Source organism: Stegostoma tigrinum, chromosome 12 (genome assembly GCF_030684315.1).
Source record: "Stegostoma tigrinum isolate sSteTig4 chromosome 12, sSteTig4.hap1, whole genome shotgun sequence".
Lineage (NCBI taxonomy): Eukaryota > Metazoa > Chordata > Chondrichthyes > Orectolobiformes > Stegostomatidae > Stegostoma > Stegostoma tigrinum.
This window is the reverse complement of record NC_081365.1, coordinates 37120036-37142549: the sequence shown is the minus strand read 5'-3', so window position 1 is coordinate 37142549 and position 22514 is coordinate 37120036.

Genomic DNA, 22514 nt, shown 5'->3' with positions numbered 1-22514 from the left:
GAAACACTGGAGAAGATGCAAAACAAAATGAAGTGTTAGATATCATTGCTGAGAGATTTTAGTTTTCAGGAAAGACTGCGTATACTCAGGTTCATTTGAGCAGAATAAACTCAAGAGGGTAGGCCTGGTAGTGCACTTTAAAAGAGTTTAAACCAATATAGTCATGAATAAATTCAGTGAAGAGTTCAGGAGAAATATCTACTCAGAGCATGGTTAGAATATAGAACTGATGGCCATATGGAGGAGTTGAGGCAGAGAGTATGGATACGTTTATTGGGAAGCTAGATAACTACGTGAGAAAGAAAATTTAAAGGATATGCTGATTGATTGGTCATCAAGGCCTATTTAAAATTATGTATAACATTTCAGTGAGGCCCAAAGCATATCCCACAGTGCTGCCATATTTTGGCTCCACAGCTAGGCACTTGAAGTCCTGAGTGGCAGTCTGCCTGCTCTTAGCACAGGACTGCAGCCTCAGCTCAGTCTCGGAAACTGAGGGCTGTGGTCTGAAGTTCCCAGAGCACTGCTATTGCGTGGGCATGTTTAATGTGTAGTTCAGTTTCATGTTTGTTCATTTTGGAAATTCCCAGCACAGGCTGTCCCCATATTTTTGCACCTCTAGGCCATATGATGTCATTAGGTCCAGATGTTCAAATAAATCAAGTGCAATATTCTGGTGGCTTGACCAGTATCAAGTTATTTAGTTTTGTATTAATAGACTGAGCTACAGATTATTAGAAATGCCTATCAGGAGCATTATCTTAGTGGGCCACTTTCACTTGTGGACTCCTTCTCTTCCTTTGCAATTTTGTCCAGTTATATATGTCAGTTTGGATCATATTTGGTTATTGTGGCTTTATGAAAAAGAAATTTGGGTGCTAGTAGTTTTGAATTAGTTGTTTACCACACTTAGTAAGACTTAAAGAACTTGTAGTTTTACGTGCACTTCAGGATTAGTCATACTGTGTTCCAGCCAATTAAGTACTCTTGAAGTGTAATCACTGTAGAAGACACGGCAGCCAATTTTCAGACAGAAAGTTCCCACTGACAAGAATAGGATCATTATTAGATGTCCTGTTTGTGTGATAATGTTATCTTTGTATTTTTTTCATAGTACTGCTGTACTAAAGGAGTGAAAGGAACAAGGTGGTCATTATGGGAGACTTTAACTTCCCCAACATTGACTGGATCAGTTTTTGTCCAATGTGTGCAGGAGGGTTTGCTGACACAGTATGTCAAAGGGCCGACAAGAGGGGAGGCCACGCTGGATCTGGTACTTGGTAGTGAACTAGGCCAGGTGTTTGGTTCCGTGGTAGGTGAGCACTTTGGAGAGACTGACCATATTCGGTAATGTTTAGTTTAGCAATGGAAAGGGATAGGAACATGCCATAGGGCAAGAGTTATATAGATGGGTAAAGGGCAATTATAATGCAATTAGGCAAGACTTAGGAGGCATGGAATGGGGTAACAAAATGTGGGGGATGGGGACAATTGAAATGTGGAGCTGGTTTAAGAAACAGATATTGTGTGTCGTTGATAGCTATGCCCCTGTCAGGCAGGGAGGAAGTGATAAGGTAAGGGAACCATGGTTTACTAAAGAAATTGTATATCTTGTTAAGCGGAAGAGGGAGGCTTATGTGACATTAAGACGAGATGGTTCAGATGAGGCAATGGAGAGTTACAGATTAACTAGGAAGGATTTAAAGAGAGAGTTAAGAAGAGCAAGGAGGGGACATGAGCAGACATTAGCAGGTAGGATAAAGGAGAACCCTAAAGCTTTCTATTGGTATGTGAGGAGTAAGAGGATGACTAGGGTAGGAATAGGGCCAATCAGAGACAGAAGTGGGAAGTTGTTTGTGGACCCTGTCGAGGTCGGAGCGGTGCTAAAGGAATATTTCTCATCTGTTTTCACTCAGGAAAAGGAGAATATTGTAGAGGAGAAGACTGAGTTACGGGCTACTAGAATGGAAAGGATTGAGGTTAGTAAGAAGGAAGTGTTACCAGTTCTAGAAGGTGTGAAGATAGATAAATCCCCTGGGCCGGATGGGATTTCTCCGAGGATTCTCTGGGAAGCTAGGGAGGAGATGGCGGAGCCTTTGGCCTTGATCTTTGAGTCCTCATTGTCTCCAGGTTTAGTACCAGAGGACTGAAGGATTGCAAATGTTGTGCCCTTGTTCAAGAAGGGCAGTAGAGATGACCCAGGTAATTATAGACCAGTGAGCCTTACGTTTGTTGTAGGAAAAGTTTTGGAAAGGATTATAAGAAATAGGATTTGTAATCATCTAGCAAGCAACAATTTGATTGGAGATAGTCAACATGGATTCGTCGAGGGCAGGTCGTGTCTCACAAACCTCATTGAGTTTTTGAGAGGTGACCAAGCATGTGGATGAGGGTATGGCAGTTGACATGGTGTACATGGACTTCAGTAAAGCCTTTGATAAGGTTCCACATGTTAGGCTATTGGAGAAAATGCGGAGGCATGGGATTGAGGGAGATTTAGCAGTGTGGATTAGAAACTGGCTTTCTGGGAGAAGGCAACGAGTGGTGGTTGATGGAAAATATTCAGTCTGGAGTCCGGTTACTAGTGGTATGCCACAAGGATCTGTTTTGGGGCCACTGCTGTTTGTCATTTTTATAAATGACTTGGACGCAGGCATAGGTGGATGGGCTAGTAGGTTTGCAGATGACACTAAAGTCGGTGGAGTGGTGGACAGTGTGGAAGAATGTTGCAGGTTTCAGGGAGACTTGGATAAACTGCAGAATTGGGCTGAAAGGTGGCAAATGGAGTTCAATGCAGATAAAAGTGAGGTGAGTCACTTTGGGAAGAATAATAAGAAGGCAGAATACTGGGTCAATGGAAAGATTCTTGGTAGTGTGGATGTGCAGAGGGATCTTGGTGTCCATGTACATAGATCCCTGAAAGTTGCCACCCAGGTTGATAGTGCTGTTAAGAAGCTTATGGTGTGTTAGGTTTTATTGGTAGAGGAATTGAGTTTCGGAGTCATGATGTCATGCTACAACTGTACAAAATGCCAGTGCGGCCTCACTTGGAATATTGTTTTCAGTTCTGGTCACCCCATTGTAGGAAGGATGAGGAAGCATTGGAAAAGGTGCAGAGGAGATTTATCAGGATGTTGCCAGGCCTGGAGCGAGGATCTTATGAGGAAATGCTGAGGGATTTGGGTCTGTTCTCATTGGAGAGAAGAAGGCTAAGAGGGGACTTAATAGAGACGTACAAGATCATCACAGGATTAGGTAGGGTGGACAGTGAGAGTCTTTTTCGTGGGATGATGACGTCGCCTTGTAAGAAGGGGCATAGCTGCAAATTGAAGGGTGATAGATTTAAGACAGATGTCAGAGGCAGGTTCTTTACTCAGAGAGTGGCAAGGGCATGGAATGTCCTGCCTGCCAATGTAGTTAACTCAGCCACATTAGGGGCATTTAAACAGTCCTTGGATAAGCATATGGATAATGATGGGATCGTGTGGAGGGATGGGCTTAGATTCGTTCACAGGTCGGCACAACATCGAGGGCCAAAGGGCCTGTTCTGTGCTGTATTGTTCTATGTTCTATAAAATTTGATCCATGATCTGTCTGTATTGCTTTGGGTAATCCATACTTTGTGTAAAATAAATTGACATAACCTTTCCAACCACAACTTTTGCAGAAACTTTTCCCAAAGGCATCGCTTCAGGGATTCTTTTGGAAATATCCAAAATCATTAAGAGATATTTGTTTCCATTCCTGGTTTTAGGTCGAGGGCCTTATACAATCTACTAAGAACTTATTAGGTGGTTCTTCAAAAGCTGGTACAGTATTGAAATTAAAAGTGCAGATTTAACTGAGGGCTGTGGTTTCCCAAATATCAGATATGTACGGATGTCTGGCAAAAAAATGATTTCTCATCCCAGCCTATTAAAATGCTAGATTATTTTATCTTGTGTTTTCAAAATAGCTAAGTGACCTGTCATTGTAATATTGTAAACCTCTTGTAAAATCTTATTATAAAAGTCAGATAGAACTACCATCTGATGGACTTTTCCAGGATCTTGCCTGGTATGGGGGATTTTAGCTACAAAGAAAGGTTGGATAGATAGAATTTGTTTTCTCTGGAACGCAGGACGTTGAGGGGACATAGAGTGGAAATTATGGCGCATTTTCCCAGGGCAGAGGGGTCAATTACGAGGGGACAACAGTTTAAAGGTTAAAAGAGATATGCAAGGCACCTTTTTCACACAAAAGATGATGAGTGCCTGGAACATGCTGCCAGAGAAGGTGCTGGAAGCAGATGCAATAGCAGTATTCAAGTAGGACCTGGATGAATACTTGATTAGGAATGGAATAGATGGAGATGGATCCTGTAAGTGAAGACAGTTTTAGTATGGAAGGACAAAATATGTTACAGCAGGCTTAGAGGGAAAAACAGCTGTTCCTGTGCTGTATTGTTCTTTGTTTTTTTGTTCTTGACTCTGTCCATTCTTCATCAGCTAGTTTTTGAGGTCATCTCCATTTCCTCCTTAACATTTTGTCTTTGAAGTGTGGACACTCAAGTACTGTTTTTGATTTAGTTCCTGAGTAGGCTGCTTAGTATAACTCTCTCAAAGCTAAATTGGTTTCTTCCATTTCTATTAAAGAAGATGGGCAAAACATATCAGGCTCATTCTCTATACCTTCAACTCTTCGAGTTAAATTTTCAAAAATTGGTCTGATAACACAATTTCTAAATCATCAGGCCAGGCAGCATCATGTGTTCCTCCAGCTCCACACTGTGTTATCTCAGATCCTCCAGCATCAGCAGTTCCCACTATCTCTGAATTGTTTCCTGGACTTTTTATTTTTGTTACCTAATTCTATGGGCCTGAGATCTAGTCACTTTCTAATATTAAAGAAAGTGAGAGTAGAAATTGCAGAGGCATGGAACATAATCCTTAAGTCTTCCTTAGGCTCGGGGTAAGAGCCAAAGGCCAGGAGAATTGCAATCATTAGAGCCTTGTTCAAGAAAGTCTATAAGGATAAGCCCAGTAACTACAGGCCAGTCAGTTTAACTTCAGTGGGGGTGGAAGAATGGGGGGAGGGGTGGATTTGTAGAAACAGAGGTCACGGAATGAAAAGGAAAGTTAGCAACATGGATAAAAAAAATGATGAAGTGATATAAAACAGGGATTTGTGGTCAGCTGATATTTTTCAGGCCGGAAGAAGGATTGTAGTGGAGTTCCCTGGTATAGTATTAGGACTCTTGCACTTCCTGATAAATATTAATGATGTACAGGAGACAATTTCAAAGTTTACAGATGATCCAAAACTTGGAAGAATGTTAAACTATGAGGACGACTGTGTAGAATTCCAAAAGGATATTAACAGGTTGGTGGAGTGCACAGATAGATGGCAGGCTACGCTCACTGCAGAGAAATATGTGATGATGCAGTTTTGTAGGAACAACAAAACAAAACAGGTGTACAATTCTAAAGGTGAAGCAGAAGCAGAGGGACCTAGGTGTATATGCGCACAGATCATTGAAGAGGGCAGGATAAGTGACAGAGTAGTTAATAAAATATCCACCATCCTCAGTTTTATTAATAGGGGCATAGAGTACAAAAACAAGGAAGTGATGTTCAACTTGTCTAAGAAACTTGTTAGACCTTAGATAGAGTATTGCGTACAATTTCTGGCAGCACACTTTAGGAGGGATGTGAACACAGTGGAGATATTGCAGAATAGGTTTGCAAGGATTGTTCCAAGAATGAGGAACTTCAGTTATGAGGATACATTGGAGACACTGAGATTGTCCTCTTTGGAGAGAATGCTAAAATGAGATCTGATAGTAATTTTCAAAATCATAACTGAGCTGATAAAGTAGATAAGGAGAGACTATTCCCACTTGCAAAAGGATCAACAATGAGACGTCATAGATTTAGAATGGTTTGCAAAAGGAGAAAATGTGATGCTGAAAAATTTGCATTACCTGGAAGCATGGTGGAGGCATGTTCAACTGAATCATTTAAAAGGGCATTGGACAGTTATTTAGATAGAGATGTCATGCAGGGAGATAGGGAAAAGGCAGGAAAATGGCACCAGGTATTGATGTTCATTTGAAGATCCAAAACAGGCACAATGGGCTGAAATGTCTCCTTCTGTACCATTAATCCTTCTGTGATTCTGTGGTTCATGAAGCCATTGCACATTGCTGCTCATCATGATGTCAATATTTGGTTTGCATTGTGAGATCAACCTGCAGCCTCTATTCATTTCATTTGTGTTTGCAAATAACAACTTGTGTTTGCAATTGTCCAATTGCTTGCCTATGTGTAATGCTCACTTACAAAGACAACGACAAGTTGCTGGTTCCACGTGGATGTTGGGACTTGGAGAAGGTGTTCACAACAGATGTAGCTACAGAGAGAAAAACAGTGCAATAAGATGGTGGTTAGACAGTGACTAGGGTAAGCGTATGGGTTATATGTTTGAAGGAGAGTCAATTACAGAAAGCCACAAGCAGATGGCTTTGTGGTTGCAGTGCCATTATGTTGCTGGTGAGAGGTCACTGACAATACTTGTTCCAAGTGCCCAGCGGCCTTTCAAAGATAGGTACAAGGGATTCTGGTCTTTAGGCAGATATCCAGTATGCTCACTTTGTTCTATGAACGGCACATGGTAAGATGGGGATGGAATCAGAGGTGAGGGACACCATTGGAGTGGGGTAGGTCATTAATGAAGTGTATTTGGTAAGATCTGGCAAGAAACCTGCTAGAGAGATCCTCCAAAAAAACCTGATGCCACTCACACAAAAACAATTAAGACTCAGCCCATTGTTATTTAAGCAACTGAGGCTAACACTATCAATTAAGGGTATTCCTCACAATGACAGATATATAAATTTCACTTTCAAAAAAGAACAAACATCAGTAAAAATCTAAATTAAAGGACTATCGCATGTCTACTTATTTGAACGTGCTTGCTCATGTTTTTCACAAATTGCTAATTATAACAGAGTGGGGATTGGAGAGCACCCTGGAATACTGAAACCCAATCGCAGGAGATTTACAGTTCAGAGAGAGATTGATTCGTGGCAGGCGACAGCTGACAAGAAAACATGATGCCTGGTATGCAGCTGTTTGCAAATACTTGAATTTTTCCACAATACCAGAGTGAAGGGCAATCAGATGAACTCAGGAAATAATAATATTGCGTGCCGACAACACATACCATCATTAATTGGAAAACTGGGAGAGTCTGCAGTGAGTTTCTGGGATTTGGGTTTACACCCACAGGATTTGCAGGGATGCTAAGTTTCAGAAAGGTAAGAGAAGGAGATAGACTCTTTCCAGGCCCTATGATCTGACAGTCATGTTATATAGCTCATGCCAACAGTTTATAACAGAGAGGAGTGTCAACTTTCATTGCTCCAAATACTTTGCATTTTTTCAAACAAAAATGTGTTTACATATATTTAACTTGTTTATTTTGGTTCTGTTCTCCTATGTTTAGTTTGTTGCTCTTCATTCGATTATTGCAACCACTGCTGTTTTATTTCCTTGGCTTTCGTGTGTAGGAAAAATAGCATCCCAAAAGGATGAGCTGTCAACTCTGCAGTCCAATAACTGCATCTATAGCGATGGGTTGAACTGGAGTATTTGTAATGATGGCGGAATGGTTGAAAAGGCATTTTTAATATTAATTATATTAGTAAAACTTTGATGTACTCTAAAACTGTACAGTATAAAAGAATTAGAGTATTAAATCTGGTCTTTTGGAGAACTTCTCATGGATATAAGAACTACCTGTATGGGTTATAAGAAGATTACCAACCATTTGCAGAGTTTTAATATCTCTCACAAAAATTGCTACTTGGGTTATGAGATTATGCAGTGCTTTCAACTTACCCTCTGTAACAAAATTCCATACTTCAGGTTGACAAATGGTGAATTTATATATTCACACATGTGAAAAAACATGCTCCAATATTTATCCTGCAGGAGGAGAGACAAGAAATGGAGGCTGAAACAAAAGCAGAAGTTTCTGGAAAAGCTCAGCAGATTTGGCAGCATCTGTGAAGAGAAATCAGGGTTAACATTCCTAGTCCAGTGACCCTTCCTCAGAAGAAGTGACCTGCTGAGCTTTTCTGGCAACCCCTGTTTTTGTTTATGATGCGCAGCACCCACAGTTCTTTTGGCTTTTAAAAATGGAAACTGAACTGAGGAACATATATGAGGTCAAACGTTGGCTAACAAGGGAGTTAAGGAGGCAAGTGAGATGAGAAGGGCTTTTAGAGCATGGGTCTCAGACAATTGAAGGTATTGTCACAAGTGATGGTCTGAAAGCAGGAGGGAGATACAAAAATAGCTGAATGTCGAGTTTGAAGGACCCAAGTGACCTGGTGGAATGGTAGAGCTAGTTGCAATCAGCAATGTTCCAATTGCTTTTATTGTCACAGTGGACCTATTCATTTCATTGTACAGCCTCCTTAATATTCTTGCACAAAGGAGACACTCATAATTAAAATGCTTGAGTTATGCTTGGCTCGCATAATTACCCATGAAGGTTATCAAGAAAAATCTATTGATAACTTTATGCCACTCTGCATCCATTTACAAAGATAGCCCATTTTTAGTCGTGGATGCATACTTAGAAATCACTATTTAAATTGAAATTACTTATATTCAAGCACATTTTCTCATTTAAATACAAGTAACATCAGGAGATTCCTCCTCAATTCAAAAATTTTGTTCCCCACTGTGTAACATACGCAAATAAACAAAACACAATGTAAATAATTATTTTAGTAGAAGAGCATTTCCCTTGCACTCACACATATTAATTTGTCCTATCCTTTAAAATAAACAGGTTGCCTGTGTCAATTTTTTCCCCCTATTTTCAGATGCTTATATCTTTACTATACAGCTTCTTGACCTTGACCCTCCTCTTCTTGAAGAGTCAGTGGCTGCTCTCGGGCGGTGCTGGTCAATGTATTCTTGTACATAGCAGTATTCTTCAGGTTGTCTGGGATGAAAGGTAACAAGTTCCTGGTGAACCTTCTCGACCAATTGAGAGTGTAAGTGGCCATGCTCTGCACCTCAGCCAACATTACCACTGTCACAGAATAAGCAGAGCCCTCAGCACAGGTGCAGAAGGAAGTGTTCTTTGTTGCCAAGTAAAAGGACCATGTCCCAAAGTAGGAGACCAAAATCTTAGCCAAAGGTTCAGGAGAATAGTTAAACAGCCTTTTCATTGATTTCCCTCGCCAATACTTCTGATGAGTCGTTACATAAAAATATCAATTTCCCAGGAGGCTCAGGAACCTATTTTTGGGTTTGTGGGGAAGGAGTGAGGAGGGTCAAAAGTATTTGTATGAGGGGTTTATTGTAAAATGTGAATGGTAAGGGGAAAAAAGTGGGAGCGGTTTTGTTCATGGTCTTCGGGGGAGACAGTGTATGATCAAATCTAGCAATGGGCCAGGGCCAGGGCCAGGGCCTAGGTAACAGTAAGCAGGTGAAGTATAATTTAATATCACATGTATATGATAATATAATCATAGAGGTAGCTCTGTGGGGACATGGGGAGGTGGAAGGCCGATGGGGTTTACAGGAAGGGCTACCAGGAAGAAAATCAGGGCCTCAGTGACATATAGAAGTGAGACTGGCAGTGCTCATTGTGGCCTTCCTTTGAGCTGGATGTCAAGAGTACATAATGAGCAGGAAATTGCTGTGACTGCACCCGGAATGGGTACGTGTCTCGGACTGTAGGGGAGGCAGCTGCAGCACCCACCAATGTGAGGCTATTTAGAGCGCAAGGGCATCACAAATGCACTTTGCAGGACAGAAACCTGCAGGGTGTCTAGTCCCTGCACAATACAGATGCATCGGCTCTGTGTGTGTGACACACCTTCCTGCTTCCACACCACTGCCCACCTCATTTACACCAGCACTTTTAGACAGGGGAAGAGTAGAGATGTTTGACCAATGGTGCATTTAGCAGAACCCGTTGCCCGAAAATGCCTTATTCCTTTCACTTTCACAAATTGAAGCAAAGTCTCATCACAAATATCAATCCATGGTGCATGTTGAATGAAGTTAGATGTCACTCTGGAACAGTTACATTTGGAGCTACACAGATGCTCAAACAAACTAATGTTGTATAAAAATAATGAAATGTGTGAATTCATGTACCACTAAAGTGTCTTCAATAGGTTTTCTTCTTTCTCTCCCTCCCACTACATCTCAGCTTTGACCCAGTTTGACAACTGGGTGGAGGGGGCCTGCTAGGCAATGGGGCCCAATGGCCCTGGAAGTTTGGTTGGGTGACCCCAGGGGCATTTGTGGCTGGACACCCCCGACACACTGAGGCTGCTCTCACCAGAGGCAAGTGGGCCATCCTCATCAAAAACGTCCATGGATTGGAGGCAACATAGAGATGGAGTGCCTTGGCCATCTCTGGAACGAAAGGAGGGATGTGTGTGTGGTTCCTCCTCCAGTTGGCTGCCTCCTGGCAATGACCTGTCTCCTTGTGAGGAAGGCGCCAGGAGCATGTGCCATGTTCCCCATCCCTCTGTTTCCACACCGTCTGTCCAATGGCTGGGGTGATGGAGTGCAGGTTGGTGTATTTCTCTGAGAGAGGTGGACCTGGTTTTCCATGGAAGCCACCAATTGTCCATGATTCAGCCAGATGGTTGAGTATATACTGCATTCTTGCAGCTTCAGGGCAATGATAGTCATCATATACCATGTACATGAATCCCTGATGACCAATACCACACCGTCCTCTTCTTCCTTAAGCTAAGCAGGTCCCAGCTCTTCAGCAGTCCTCCAAGGGCCAACGATCTGGGATGTTTATTCATTGTTCTGCGCGGAGGTGTCCTAGTGAGGTGCTCACCAGAAATGTACTCCAAAACTTTTCAAACCTGATGCTCTCAGCAAAGGTGTCAGTATCTGAACTGGTCAGCTTGCAGCAGGCAGATTACTATGCTTCCTGTGAGATCTTGTTACTCTCATCCTCAGAGGTGGAACAGTTGTCTTCTGGGTGGCAGGGGTGATTGACCTTCTGCAGGAACATGGCAACACAAAAAAAGAGAAGGTATCACAGCCTGGAGTGGTGTGCAGTGAACAATGCTATTGGCAGGCTTAATGTGAGAATTACAGTGTAACGTCCCAGTCCACTTCTGCAAGGACCAGGATTCCCTCTTCATAGGAGGTTTAGGATCTAATATCGGGCACCCATCCACATGACTGGGCACCTTCTTTCCTCTGTAGTGGGCTGTCTATATCTAGAATGGAAGAAAGGGAAGGGTTAAGTGAGATGGAAGTAGGTGGCACACTGTAAGTGCTGGTGTCTGTGGGAGAAAGGTGATGAGATGTTCTGAGGTAGTGAGTGGCCAGGACAGAAATCATAGAGAGTTAGTGGTGTAGGATGTCAGGGTAGGAGCGAGAGTGAGTGAGGGAAGATATTGAAGAGAATAGTGACAGTAGCAGAGCATGAGCCATGATCGTGTACTTTGTGTATATTACCACAGATAGAGTCAGTTTGAGGTAGCAGAGAGAAGATTGGAGAAGGTCATTAACCTTCTTGCAGCACTGCTGACAGTTCCTCTGCACCCTGGGCACAAGAGTGGCCCGGGTGGTGACCTTGGACATGCTTGCAGGGTCTAATTTGTGGCCTCCACTGCCAATCCTCTCAGAAGAAGACGTACATTCATTGTGCCACCATTTCAGGTCCCTGATGGGAAATCACTGTACCATCTTCCTCTCTGACATGTTCAGAATATGTCTATTACTGAGCAGGGCAACTTTAGAATACCAGTTCTCTTCCTGGTGTACAGCAGCCTTTTGATAATGTTGCGGGAGCAAGGGATGCTGGTCTTTTGACAGATACATACTGAGTGATGAGGTGTTCCATAAATAACATTTATTAAGATAGGGCTGGAATCAGATCTGAGGAAAGACGTCCTGGTCGGTAATTAATGAGGCAAGTTTGCAAAAACATAGTAAGAAATCTCATTCATGTCGAGGAACCGTTCAAAAAACTCAATGCAATTTGTACTCAACCGAAGGAAAAGATTCAGTTCTATGAAACTATTGTTGGTCTTTGTAAAAACACTACTGGTTCACTGACACTCTTTAAAGAGGTAAATTCACTGTCCTGACCTGATCTTGCCTACATGTTGTTTTGTTACAATCAGACGAAGAGGGGTGAATTGGTTGCTACATTTTCAACCTCTCTGCTTGGCAGCAACAGAGATTTAAGTTCTTTTAGCAGAGATTTTACCTCTCTCCAGTTAAAATCTAATTAACTATTTTATGTTGCAGCAAGAAGAAATCAGTTACAAGGCTTTCTTGAATCAAAGACAATTTTTATTAGCTGCATCATGGTGGCACAGTGGTTAGATTAGATTCCCTACAGTGTGGAAACAGGCCCTTTGGCCCAACAAGTCCACACCGCCCTTTGCAGCATCCCACCCAGACCCATCCCCCTATACACAACCTTGAACACTATGGGCAATTTAGCATGGCCAATCCACCTAGCCTGCACATCTTTGGACTGTGGGAGGAAACTGGAGCACCCGGAGGAAACCCACACAGACACGGGGAGAATGCACAAACACCACACAGATAGTCGCCCGAGGCTGAAATTGAACCCAGGTCCCTGGCTCTGTGAGGCTGCAGTGTGAACCACTGAGCCACCGTGCCGCACCCCCCCCCCCATTGTGCCTCACAGCACTTAAGGACTCAGGTTTGATCCCATCCTTGGGTGACTGCCTTTCTGGAGTTTACTCCAGGCGCTGGCTTCCTCCCACTGTCCAAAGTTGTGCAAGTTCGGTGGGCTGGCTATCCTAAATTGCCCATAGTGTTCAGGGATGTATAGGTTAGGGCATTAGTCATGGGAAATGGGGGGGTTAGCAGGAAAAGGTATGGGGATGGATCTGGGTGGGATGCTCTTTGGAGCATCAGTGTAGATTTGTTGGCTGAATGGCCTGTCCCTACACTGTAGGGATTCTTTGATTCTAACCTCGAGATGGAAAAAATGTTATGTCAAGGATACAGACACACAGGAACAAACTTAAAAAGTGGAATCGTGTCCAGTTCTTTGAAATGCATGCTTGCTTTGTGGATTCTGTTGGAGAATTTTTTTTTAGGTTTGTTAAATATAGGCAAGATTTCATCAACATGTGGAAATTTCTATAAAGCTGCACATCAAAATAAATGATGAGGGCCTTTACACAACTGACTGATTGGCTGGTTCCAGTGCCTTTGATAAGACATTAATTTCAGTTCAAGTCAGTTTCAATTATTTCACATTGGTTTCATGTTGCTTGGCTAACCTGTGGGTCAAGCTTGTGGCGATTTTAAGCCAGTGTTTTGTGTCTTTGTACAGTCCCCTTTAAAATGTATGTGTCCATCAAATCTGCTCCACCACTCAATGAGGTAATTGCTGATCTAATAATCTTCAACTCCACATTCTAGCCTTTTCCCTATAACTCTTGACACCCTTACTGATCTAAATATCTCTCTGTCTCAGTTATGAATATACTTAACAACCCAGCCTCGACAGCCCTCCATGTTAATGAATCACTGAAATTCAGTACCTTCTGCAAGAATAAATTCTCCTCATCTCTGTCCCTGCGGGACCACGCTTTATTCTGGGATTATGTCCTCTGGTCCTAGGCTCTCCCACAACAGGAAACAACCTTTCTGTATTTATTCCATCAAACCCAATAAATCTTGTATGCCTCAAGGTGGTTCTGTTTCTTCTAAGTTCCAATAAGAACAGTCCCAACCTACTCAGCCCCTACTCATAAGACAATCCCTCCATGTCAGGGATCAACCTAGTGAACCTTCCCTGATCTGCCGGCAATGCCAGTAGATCTTTCCTTAGATCACGAGAGCAAAATTGTTCACAGTATTCTAGATGTAGTCAAACTAATGTTTTTTATAACTTTGGCAAGATTTCCCTATATTTAACCACTCCCTTTGGAATAAAGGCCAATATTCCATTTGCCTTCCCTATGACCTGCTGAACCCGGTGGCTAAAAGGAGCCATGAAATGTGTTTAGCAAACAGGTTCAAGGAGAAACAGGGTAGCAAGGGAAAGAGTAGGCCCCGTCAAGGACGAAGGAGGGAAGTTATGCATGAAGCCACACGAGGTGGGACAGATCCTTAATGTCTACTTTGTAACTGTATTCACTGAGGAAAAGGGCATGACTGATGTTGAGGTCAGGGATGAGTGTGTGAATACTTTAGAGACTGTCAATATATTAAAGGAGAAAGTTTTGGAAATCCTAAATTGCATTAAGGTAGACAAGTCCCCAGGCCAGATGGGATCTAGCCCAGGTTTCTGTGACAGGCAAAGGAAGAAATAGCTAGCACATTAGCAGATATCTTTACATCCTCCTTGACCACAGGTGAGGTTCCAGAGAACTGCAGATTAGCTAATGTTGTCCCTTATTTAAAAAAAGGAAGCAGGGATAATCCATGAAATTATAGGCCAGTGAGTCTGACATCTGTGGTGGGGAAGCTCTTGGAGAAGATACTGAGGGACAGGATATATGTACGTGTAGAAGAAAATGGTCTAGTAAGTGGCAGGCAGCATGCTTTTGTACGGGAAAGGTCATGTCTCACTAACCTGATTGAATTTTTTGACGAGGTGATAAAGATAGTTGATGAGGGAAGAGCTGTGGATATAGTTTATATGGACTTTAGCATGGCATTTGTTAAAACCCACATGGCAGATTGGTAGAAAAACTGAAATCACATGGGATTCGGGGTGGGCTGGCTAGATGGGTACAAAATTGGCTTGGTCATAGAAGACCGAGGCTAGCAGTAGAAGGATATTTTTCAGAAAGGAGACCAATAACTAGTGGTGCTAGGGATCAGTCTTAGGTCCTCTGTTGTTTGTAGTATATATAAATGATGTGGAGGAAAATGTAGGTGATCTAATTAGTAAGTTTGCTGATGACACAAAGATTGGTGGAGTTGCTGATAGTGCCAACAGTGGTGAAAGGATGCAACTGGATATAGACTGGCGACTTGGGCACTGAAATAGCAGATTAAGTTTAATCCATACAAATGCGAGGTGGTGTATTTTGGAGGATTAAATTTAGGTGTGAGTTACACTGTAAATGGCAGAACCCTTAGGAACACTAACATTCAGACTGATCTGGGCGTGCAGGTCCATAGTTCCCTAAAAGTGGCAACACAGTAGCCAAAGTGATTAAGAAGACATATGGCATGCTTGCCTTCATTGGCCGGGGAATGGAGTACAAGAGTTTGTAAAACATGTTACAGCTATATAAAACCCTTGTTAGACCACTTTTGGAGTATTGTGTGCAGGTTCAGTCGCTACATTACCAGAAGGACATGGAAGCTTTGGAGAGAGTGCAGAGAAGGCTCACCAGGATGTTGCCTGGTCTCAAGGGCAATGGCTATGAGGAAATGTTAAAAAGATTAGGACTGTTTTCACTGGAAAGACGATGACTGAGAGGAGACCTGATAGAAGTCTACAAAATTATGAGAGGCATAGATGGGGTGGATAGTCAGAGGCGTTTTCCCAGGGTTAAAGTTTCAATTACAAGGAGGCACAGGCTCAAGGTGATGGGGTAAAGGTGTAAGGGAGATGTGTGAGGGAAGCTTTTCATACAGAGTGTGGTAGGAGCCTGGAACAAACTGTGAGGAGGTGGTGGATGCAGGCATGTTGGTGACATTTAAGAGGCATCTGGATGGTTCTCTTTTATCTGTTTGTTTAAAGTCATCCCTCACTCTTCTAAACTCCACTCATATTCAACAAATCATGCTTTACAATATTCCCAGCTCCACACTCACTATCTCTGGGTTCATCCTGTCCTACCAGCACGACACACAAACGTTGCAGCACAATGGTATACAATCAGGAGACAGCTATGCTTGGGGCCCTCACTATTGACTTCAGGCCCCAAGGTGTCTCATGGTTCGGGTCAAATGTAGTAAAACTTGCTTATTACCACTTACTTACGCCTCTCCCTCAGCTGATGAATCAGTACTTTTCCATGTTGAAAGCCAATTGGAAGAAGAGGCAAGTGCGCAGAATGTACTCTGGGTGGGAGACTTCAAGTCCATCAAGACGAGTGATTCAGCAGCATCTCCATTGACTGATTTAATGAAGTCCTAAATGTTGTACTGCTATACTGTCTGCAGCAGTTCAAGAGTCAGTCATTTGGAAAAAAAAGCTAACTTGATATTGTCCACACCAATCTATTTTTGCAAATTTTTCTGCCCATGACAGTACTGGTTGGAGTGATAACTGCACAGTAACTGTGGAGACAAAGCCCCATCTTCACATTGAAGTTACCCACCATTATATAGTATGGCACTACCACTGTGTCAAAATGAGATAAATTTTAAAATGTAACAGTTCAAAAATTTATGAGATAACATGAATCATCAGTTGCAGCAGGATTATATTTTACCACAAACTGCAAGTTCACAGCCTGACAAATCCCCGACCTACCATTAGCTTCAAGCAAGGTGTTAATCCTGGTTCCCAATGAAGAGCACAGGAGGGCACGCAAGGAGCAGCATCAAGCGTACAGGTGTCAATGAGGTAAAGCTAGAACACAAGATAACTTGTGCTCCAAAAACTGGAGGCACCCTGAAATGGACAGGTCTATGTAATCCCAACACCGATGCACAGATAAGCTCTGCAGTTCTGTGACCACCAGTTATGAAGGTTGATAGACAATTAAACAACTAACCAGAGAAGAGCCTCTACAAATGTTCCCATTCTCAATGTTAGGGAGCCCAGTGCACCAAAGCAATAGACAATGCTTAAATAATTACATTGATCATCAGTCAGATATGCCAAGTGGATAATCCAACTCACCCTCCTCTAAAGGTCCCTAGCATATATACCAGCTTGATTGGCAATACTTCCACTACCTTCAATATTCACCATCTTCATCAATGATGCAAAACATTTATGCCTTGCACTGTGGTTGGGTTAAAATCCTGGAGAACTCCCTTCCTGATAATGTTGTGGATGTACCCGTAGCACACAGACAAAGCTGTTTAAGAAAGTGCATCACCATTACCTCCTGAAGAGCAATTAGGGATAGGCAATAAACACTGAGCTACCAGTCTTGCCCATATTCCATTTCAGATTTTTAAAAAGATGAATGCATCCACAAGTACTACCATTGTTTCATCACTTGTACACCAAAATTTTTTATACTGACTTTTCCCTTTGAGAGATGTTTTAAGCTATGTTGCTGTTAATTCCTTGATGTAAAGCGCTATCTCCCCCATTAGGTTTAGGCCCTGTTGTTAAACCTTTCCTTTTTCCCCAATTGCAGCACTAAAAGTCATTAGCAACCTCCTCACAGTCAGTAACTTCCCTTTAAGAGGGCAGACTGTATTTAAGAACCGATGGTTAGCTGAACATGTGCTATTCTAACTTGGTGTTCGGCCCTAGGTTGTGAGTATAACCCTCCAGTTGCCCAGGGCATGCTGCCCATACACAGATATGAAATGAAAAGGCATAGTGGCTCAGTGGTTAGCACTGCTGCCTCACAGTGCCAGGGACCTGGGTTCAATTTTACTGTTGGGCAACTTTCTGTGTGGAGTTTGCACATTGTCTGTGTGGGTTTCCTCTGGGTGTCCAGTTTCCTCCCACAGTCCAAAGACGTGCATGCTAGATGAATTGGCCATGCTAATTTGCCCGTAGTCTTCAGGGATTTGTAGATTTGAGATTTGGTGCGGACTTTTTGGGCTGAAGGGCCTGTATCCACCCTGCAGGATTTTATGAATACAAAGTTAGCATGCTTCAAAGCATCAAGTCATTTTCTTTTCCTTTCATATCATGTAAAAATCTAACTTAAACTAACTCTACATTAATTTTGCTTTATTTACTGAATGGATGTGGGACTCATTGGCTGGACAGCATTTATTGTCCAGCCTTAGTTGCCCTTGAGAAGGTGGTGGTGAGCTGCCTTCTTGAATCATTGCGGTCCATTTTACGTAGGTAGTCCCACAATGCTGTTAGGGAAAAAGCTTCAAGATATTTACCCAGTGACAATGAAGTTTTGGAAAATAATTTCCAGGTAAGGATGGTAAATGGCTTTGGGGGGTATCTTGCAGTTATTGGTGTTCCCATCTATCTGCTGTCCTTGCCTCTCTAAATATCAGTGGTCATGGGTTTGAAGGTGCTGTCTAAGGAGTGTTGGTGAATTTCTGCAGTGCACCTCATAAATAGTATACAATGCTGTTAATAATAATTGATAATTTTATACCACATAAAATCTAACTAATTCATACTATCCCATCTAAGTCCATAGCACATTAGACAGTGTTCCAAGCTATTTATTGTGGAAAATCAAAGTACTTTATATTATCCAGTTAGTCCAGTAGTTTTAAACTGTAAATAACTCAGAAACAGACATAACACTACATGTCTCTTATTGATTTTGGAATAGGTGAGGTTACATGGCAGTTAAATGAAGAACTGCTTGGAAAAACTTACATTGGCATTAGTAAACAAAATAATGCCTTGGAAGAGAAACAGCTTTGGTAGACTGTGGCTATTTTAACAGTTGTAATAAATTAACAGGAAGTCCTTGTCACTATGAGTCTGAAATCATATTTAATTTTCTATTTTATCATGGTCCATTTGTTTCACCTATCAACAGCAAGAAAGTGAATAATAATATTTTACATAATGAACGCAGTGGATGGTGTGGTTATATTGTTCTAACTGATATGATGATAGACTAGCCTTTTAATTGTGAGGTGTTATCTGTAATTATTATGGAGTTAGGTAACATAATATTGGCTAGTGGGGAGGTAAGATTATTTGTCTGTGCAGTATTAAATTATGTAGAATTACTAAAATACATTATTTAAATTGTTAAATTATATTTCAGCTCCCTGGCCTGGATTGGATTCCAACTCAAACTGTTGGAATGAAGTTTTATGACTGATTGTAAACAAACAATATAAAATGAAGTTGGGCATAAACAGAACATTAAACTGTCCTTAATTTAGCACTAGATGGTATCACCTTCAGTTGAGAATTATCCCCATTCCTGGAATTTGTAATGTTACTAACTCATCAAAATAGCACTTGTGACAGACCATGATCAAACATGCCAACTTCACTATTTCATATATCAAGGAACAAACTCTTAATAATCACGAGATTTAGTATAAAAAGGATGAGTTTTTTTAAATAGGTAAATCAATAAAAGATCAATGGTCAGTTTGTAAACCTCATTGGTGGCTTAATTAATCACAGGTCAGAGCTTATTCAGAATTTTTTTTGAGATCCTACATGTACCCTGACACAAGCCCAGGTTCCTCCTTAAGGATGAAACCTAATCCACCGAACCCAGCAACGCATTAATGCATTGAAAGTATCTCCATCCAAGCTGGAGTAGCTATCATACCTTGCACACTTCAGTTATTCAAAATATGATCATGGGATTTGAGTTACTATAAAGTTAAGAACAATAAATCACAATGGGCAAAGAACCTCTGGTCCATCCAGCCTACTGTGTATCCTACATATAAATGCCTCATACATAAATGTAAAGTTTCACTGACCTATGTACATTATTCTTCCAGTTGCAATGTCCTGATATAATTTAATGTAATAAACGGATATGGGATTCAAAGTAATAGAAAGAGGGGAGGGGAGGCGAGGCAATGAAGTGGTGGAATGTCACTGACCTGGTAACCCTGAGACACACGTAAAGCTCTCGGGAACTGGGTTTGAATTCTACCATGGAAGATGATGGAGTTTGAATTCAAAACATCAGGAATTTTTTTAAAAAGTGACTATAAATAGACAGTATAAAAAAAACATCCTGTTTACTAATGCCCTTTAGCCACTCAACATCCAGACTTTGAAATATTTGGCTGTTTCCAGGGTCAACATCCCTATTAGGCTTGTGGGTGGGATGTACCTACACAAAAAGGACTGTAGCAGTTCAAGAAGGCAGATCACTACCACTATCTCAAGGGCAACTAGGGATGGGTACTCGGGCTAATTCTGATCCAACAGTGACATCGCTGTGTTAATAAACCTAATACCATCTGAAATCTAAACAGCTGGCCAAACCAGCAGTCTGGTGCAGTATAAATTTGTCATGACCAGTAAAGAAGTGGGGCTAGAAAGGAATCAGTGCACTCCTCCAAACATTGTTAGTAACGGATCTGAGTCATAGTGTCAGTAGCCAGTCACTTCCAACAATGAGCAGTAAAGGTTCCAAACCAGAATGTGTACTGTGTCCCTGCTACTGTTTCTTCAGTTGCCTCTTTAAATGTTATAACTGTACCCTTCAAGGATCCCAAGCATAATTAGAATCAATTGGTATCGGGGGGAAAAGTCTTTGCTGGTTAGAGTCAAACCTAACACATGGAAAGATGGCTGTGGTTGTTGGGGGTCTGTTATCTCAGCTCCAGGGCATCTCTGCAGGAGTTCCTCAGGATAGTGTCCAACGGTCAGGCCATCTCCAGCTGCTTCATCCAACAACCTTCCCTCCAACATAAGGTCAGAAATGGGGATGTTGGCAGATGATTACACAATGTTCAGAATCATTCACGATTCCTCAGGTACTGAAGCAACAAGATCTGGACAATATTCAGGCTTGGGCTGACAGTGGCAAGTAATATTCGTAACAAACAAATGCCAAGCAATGATCATCTCCCATAATGGTGTCACCATCACTGAATCCCCCACTATAAACATCCAGGGGGCTTACCATTGACCAGAAAATCAACTGGACTCACCACGTAAACACAGTGGCTGCAACAGCAGATCAGAGACTAGGAATACTGCAGCGAGAAACTCACCTCCTGATTCCTCAAAGCCTGTCCACCATAAATAAGACACAAGCCCGGAGTGTGATGGAATACTCCCCACTTGCCTAGATGGGTGCAGCTCCAACAGCACACAAGAAGCTCAACACCATCCAGGACAAGGCAGCCTGCTTGACTGGCACCACATCCACAAGCATCCACTCCCTTAGTAATAGCAGTACCTTTACATGATACACTGCAGAAATTCACCATAGATCCTCAGACAACATCTATTAAATGCACGATCACTTCCATCTAGAAGGACAAGGGCAGCATGAGAAAGCCACCACCTGCAAGCTCCCCTCCAAGCTAGTCACCATCCTGACTTGGAAATATGGTGCCCTTCCTTCGCTGTCACTGGATCAAGACCCTGGAATTCTCTCCCTAAGGGCATTGTGGGACAGCATATGGTCTGCAGCATTTCAAGAATGCAGTTTACCACCACCTTCGCAAAGACAACTAGGAATGGGCAATAAATGTTGGCCAGCCAGTGATGCCTCCATTGTACAAATGAATAAAAAAAAGGCAATTGAAACTTTTCCTGCATTGCGCCTATATCCAATAAACAAAGGTGGTTGTGATTGTGATCCTGTGAGCATATCCATAGTTGCAGAGGTATTAGCAGAAGGACTTTCTGACTTCTGAGGGAAAAGTGGCTCCCTTGGTCCTGATCATCACCTGGACCAAAGGCTTCAAAATGTTAACAGGTGCCAAGAGACCCAATCAGACAACTGTTGTAGCCATTTATTTCCTTACAAACATTCTCTGCTGTCGGTAGCTAGAGTTCATTTACTTTTAGGAAATGCTGCATCTCTTTAAATGGTATCAGTGAATCCTAGCTTCTCAGTCCTCTAATATAGGCATAACCAATGAATAACCAGGGCAATGATAATAAAATGTGAGGCTGGATGAACACAGCAGGCCAAGCAGCATCTCAGGAGCACAAAAGCTGACGTTTCGGGCCTAGACCCTTCATCAGAGTTCATCCAGCCTCACATTTTATTATCTTGGAATCTCCAGCATCTGCAGTTCCCATTATCTCGAATAACCAGGGCAGCTGCCTTAACGGCTATTCATGATAATGAGTCAGCAACAGCAATGATCATTACGACCAATCAAATTTTTTGGCTGATATATTACTCACATAACGTGCCTGTTCATTTGATCAAAAAAAATGTGATGTTTCAAATGCAGAGCAGACCAAAACACACCTGTTAAGAATAACCATTATATCTTTTTCAACTAGTGTAACATAACCCACCAATTTGAGCTCACCTTTTTCAGACACCAAAAAGCGTTCCAGATTGTTTATAGCCATTTATCTTTTTCTTCGCTTGTTCTGTCTTTTTCGCTTCACATTCACATCATTCATGATCATGATGAATTGAATACCTGCCTTATCCTGTCTGGAAATTTCTTCAGAAGAATTTCCACACTGCGCTAAACCTAAGGGATAGAAACTTAACCCATCAAGCAACTCGATAAAATTACAAATGGGTTTTAACTAGCTGAGCAGCCTAACTCAGGGTTCCAGTTGTAAACTTTCTTGTTGTAATACTTTAACTTCTGATTCTTTTAATTGTAGATTTGCTTACTTTCTGAGAATCAAGCCCATAAAACATTTGAATTTTATCTCACACTATTTAATTAATGATGAAATCACGGTAAGAAACATATGACCTAGAAAAGGGTTCAAACCCA